The following is a 5,204-nucleotide window of genomic DNA, read 5'->3' as shown; positions in this document are numbered from 1 at the left end:
AGAGTGTCTTCTGGTCTTCATTCACCCGCACCTTGTGGAGTCATTCATGCCGATACAGTTGGCCTAAAATCCTGTCTGATGGAAATGTGTGAGCTCATCCTTGCTTTGCCCAGCTGCAAATGGTTACATGGGAAGCAGGGCGATGGAGAATTGCAACCGGGGATGTTTGCTTCAGTCAGAGGGGGTCTCCTAAGCTCGGGGCAGTTTTAGCGGTATGCTGTTTTAACTGTATGGAGATGCAACCCCCCCAAACGAAGAGCTCCAACAGTAGAAGCTGACTTCCACCCGGCATCCACATCGAGAGCTTTGCCAGCATACTTGTGTCAGAACCTGACCTTTTCAAACCCTGAGGTGACATAGATGTACCAGCAAAAAAGTGACGTGCTCATCGTTTGGTGAGATAAAGCAAGCCATATTTGTCGACCTAGCGCAGCACCGTATGGCCAGATCCTTCAAGGTGAGACATGCAAAGAGCAATGCAAGAATGGATGATGCCCTACATTAATGCAAAAAAAAAATAAAAAAAGCACTGAGACTTCAGCACTGCAGTAGTGGCTGTTTTAATCCGAAAACCTGAGCGTGTGCATGTAGCAGGGGAGCAGCTTTTGGCCTTCATAATGAATGCCCACAGCAATGGGTGGCAGATGCTGCTTCAGATTTGTGGCTCTTGAAATGAATGTATGAAACTATGGCTCTTCTTCAGACTATTCTGCCTGTATCATTGGTCCTCACAGGCTTTCCCCTGCCACCCCTTGTCAGCCAATGACTCAGTTACCAGGCTTTTTTATTCTCCCCCGAGCCAGGGTGACAAGCGCTGCAGAGAGTAGCTGTCATATAACCAGTTGAACAGAAGACAGAGGGGCAGGATACCCCTGAGGTCTAATCCTGTCCTGAGTTAGATTCGTAGGCTGGTCTTGGACTGCTAAGGTCATTTCTGTTGGCCTCTGTCAACGGGAGCGACCTTGGTCAGAAGGCTGTTGGGGTTGAGTTAACGACTCAGTAACCCTTCAAAAATGCCATGTGCTATAAGAGGGCTGTGTTGGATTAACCCTTTGGAAGACATTGAAAAATTGGCATCTGGGCTCCAGCAATCATTTGGCTCACAGACTGGCTCAACAATCATTTGGCTCAGATCGTTGAAGTTCAAGTTCAAGAGAAAATGTCAAAATGCTAGCATGGAGTTTGGGAGGCTCTGTGCAGAGGACTGCTTCTTATCATCACCGTTCTTTCATTTCTAACTCCATGAGATTTCATTTGATGTAGCCTGTCCTAAGTCTGGGGCAAAATGTTGCCTGAAAACATTCATGGGGAGGGGACCCAAGTGGAATTAAACTCCATGTGTTTATCAAGAGATGAACGCAACCATAAGCATGAGTTTTTATTTTTCTATGCAGTTCTCTTCCAAAGGTATGTAACAGCAAAAGCCATGTAGAAGCTAGCTCCCTAATGGAGAGCCACGTAGACTGGCTCCGCTGGATGCCTCAGCAGTGTGGACGGTCCCATGGAGAAGGCACGAGGCCATGGCATGTCTACTCTGGGTTTAGAGGTGTTTCCTGGGTTATACTGGTATGATGGTCAGGGCCAACACAAATGTTCAGTGTAACGCCTTTCACACTGCAGTGGGAGGCAGGACAAACCCACAACCAGCACTAGTGCTCTTTATTCCAGCTTCAAGAAAGCGCAGCGGTGAAGGTTATGGGTAACATTGGTTTCTCTTGCCCACATTAGGGGGGTTGCACTCATGCAGCACGGCCTCGGGGAACGATTGGGGAAGCCGCAGTACACCTGGGCTTGCTGCCGGCCTGCCTGTACCCTTCATTGTTAAAAGGTCCGGGGTTTTTATTTTCTCCAGTGCACATTGCATCAGTGACCTTTCCTTGCCCGGCCAAACTCAATCTGTGTAGATCAGTAGAGAGGAGAGATGATTTCTCCTTATGCAGCGCAGTGTGCATGAGCAGAATCCATTTCACTGCTTCAGGGTGCGGTTTCACATGTGCCCGTCTTATGAGCTTCTCCAATGAAGTGATCAAAATGGTTTCTGTCAAGTTGCCATGTCCAGTGTGTAAAACTGAGGTTCAGTAATGATCCCAGGGCACATTTCTGAATAGGGGTTTCAACCTGGGTGTCCTAGCCCTATTCTAACAGGGGAATCATATCTTGCCTCCTTCCATTGCCCCTTGCAACACTGGCAAAAGTTTTCTTCTTTACCCTCCTAAACTGTCTTCTAGGAGTTGTGTGTGCTGCTAAATGTCTTTTGCGTCTCACCTCAGTAGCGGATGAAGTAGTGTGTGTGTATGTGTATGGGTTTGTGCCGTAGTCGTATGTGTATATAATAAACTTGCGATGTGAATGGAGAATGCAATATCCTTTACGATGCATGGGACAAAAGAAATAGGCATTGCAATATGCCACGCTTGAAGTTCCTAGCGTGTCCTGTGATACTGTTTGAGTTGTCAAGCACGTATAAGCCCAGATTTTTCTTGGATGGTTGTTAGAAGTCAAGTGCATTCTTTCCTTGTCCATCAATGGGTTTTTATAATGAATGACCCTCTGCATGGTTCTGTCCTTCTCTTTACAAAATGATTCATGGATACTGTGTTTTAAGGAAACCGCTATGGTGATCTAGTGTAGCATGGCAAAGGTCATGGCATTTCACAGCATTATTTTTAATGCCAGTGGAGATAAGGAATATACCGTTTATCTATGCACACGGGGTGGACAAATAAAACAGTAGTAAAATCCCTAATAAAAGATCTACCAAGCATTGGGACAATCTTGGAATTTCAAATCCTGGAAGCAAAGCTGCTCCTGCACTAGTTAAACCACTCTTTCTGCTCAGGCTTTGCAAACTGTCACGTAAGCAGGAGGGGAAAAAAAACCTAGCCTAACTTTAACACCTGTCCTCGTTACTTGAGCAAAGTCCTCTGCATACCAATATGCTTTGGCATAGCATCCATGTATAACGCTTGTCCTTATTTGGGGAGACTGGGGACAAGAACATGGGAAAGGGGTGTTGTATATTGTCATGGCAACGGGATCTGAGGTTCATTCACTTTGATTGGAGCATCCTTAGCTGTTCTCACTGCTTACAATCAGCAAAAAGAATCTGTTTACGCAGGTGATTTGCTGCTATATGGTGTGTGCTTTTTTTTTTTCCTCCCCCTCCCCCAGGGTCTTCTCATCAGTATGCTGAAGGGAACATTTAAAGTCTGCTTGTGTCTTATGCTCTTTGTGCACACACAAATGGAACCGAGAGGGAGGATTGTAGCCCTGTTGCATTCCTTTTTTTTTAAGAAAAAAAGCAGAATTGCAAGTTTTCTCTCTCTCTCTTTCTAAGGGCCTGGTCCTGCAGTGTGCTGAGCCATTCCCACACTGAAATCACCAAATGAGGGTGCTCAGACTGCAGCAGGATTTGCCCTTTGCTGACTGGACTACTCCTGAAGCTTAAGGATTGCAATCTCTTATTGTAGTTCCCTCTTTCTGGCTCTGCTTGCACGGTTATGCCTTTATGGTGCAAGGCAGGGCTACGCTATGACATACCTGTCCATGTTTTAGCTCCCTAACTGGAAGCCATGCAGCTGTGCTAGTGCAGTGCGGCTCGTGGACCAACAAGGGCTCCCGGGAAGGCTATGCTAACTGATGAATGCGGGTGTGCTGCTTCTGGGTCAGAAACTAGCATGGGGCGTCTCAGCCTTCTCCTGTAGAGAGAGAGCAAAGTCGTGTTGCTGTTGACATCGCTGTGTGGCAGCACTTGCTTATCTGAGGTGTAACGCTGCGGTAACTTGAGTGTGGTGCATGCGGTTCTTGAGCTAGCTTGAGTATATTTATTTGGTGCTGCCTTGCAACATTTAGGACTCTAGTGCGTGAGCTAGCATCTTCAGCACCAGCTCAAAAGTATCTTTGCCCAGCACTTCATTGCACTGTGCGCACGTACAGCAAACAGCTCCGCCAGGATCATGTGGGCAGTCTACCACAGGGCTGAGACCACTTGCACCTCATCACCACAGGGTAGTGCAGCCTTATTCTTCCTTGATTATGGGGTTAATTATGCTTTTTACTTCTTCACATAGCGTATTTTCCCTTTGCTTTCTGATTTGTTTTTTTTTCTATATAGTTCATTTTGACGTGGTACATACTTGTCCGTTAAAGATGGGCCCCCTGCTAAATTGCCTCTTGGATGCATTTCAGCTTCTAACCTTGCTTCAGCAGCTTTAATGCAGGCAGAGGCACTTTTTGCCTTTGAAACCCTCCTCTGATGATAACAAAGATTGCTCCGATGTGAATGTCTCTAGTCCTTTGCAGAATATCTTAAGGCTTCTTTGAAGTGGAGCAATGACTTGGATAGGGTTGCAGAAAGGGGAAACTTGACAAAAGAATTAGGCATATTGAAGTTTTGGGTTGTGAGACTTTCCCAGCTGTATTTTGGAGGCACATTACTCTTATTTGATATAATGTTATTGTTAGCTGTTTCACTAACCCTCCTTGGTGTCTACAAAAAAAGACCTCGGTATTCCTGTGCATCCCGGCCCCAGCATTACTTGGAGCCGCTAAGGGGCTTCTGTGATTTTCCTCAGTGGAAAATCAGCATAAAGAAGTCCCCGGTTCACAGATCCATGCACTAGTGCAACAGATTGCAAGGCTTTGCATATCTCATCAGACTTGGCTGCTAGTTGCCTTCTGTGCCTGGTGACTGGCTACAGTGCTCTTGAGACAACTCTTACTTATTATATAACAGTAATAATGACTGGATATGTAGCTTGAAACCCATTACTGACATTGCCCAGGCCTGGCCCAGCGGGAGAATGATGCACTAGAATTATAGAATCATAGAAAAGTAGGTTGGAAGGAACTTCAGGAGGTCACATCTAGTCCAACCCCCTGATAAAGGCAGGACCATCCCCAACTATGACCCCAGCCAAGGCTTTGTCTAGCCAGATCTAAAAAACCTCCAAGGATGGAGAGTCCACAGCCTCTCTGGGTAACCCGTAACAGTGCTTTACTACCCTCCTAGGCTAGGAACAGACATTCAAAAAGCCGGAGCCTGAATTGATTCAATCTTTGCAAGTTTCATAGACATCATCAGGGCTGGAAGGGACCTTGGAAGATCATCGAGTCCAGCCCCCTGCCCAAAGGGCAGGAAGTCAGCTGGGGTCATAGGATCCCAGCAAGATAAGCATCCAGTTTCATCTTGAAGGTGTTCAATG

Source organism: Alligator sinensis, unplaced genomic scaffold (genome assembly GCF_000455745.1).
Source record: "Alligator sinensis unplaced genomic scaffold, ASM45574v1 scaffold547_1, whole genome shotgun sequence".
NCBI classification, from domain to species: domain Eukaryota; kingdom Metazoa; phylum Chordata; order Crocodylia; family Alligatoridae; genus Alligator; species Alligator sinensis.
Note: the sequence above shows the minus strand (reverse complement) of the source record.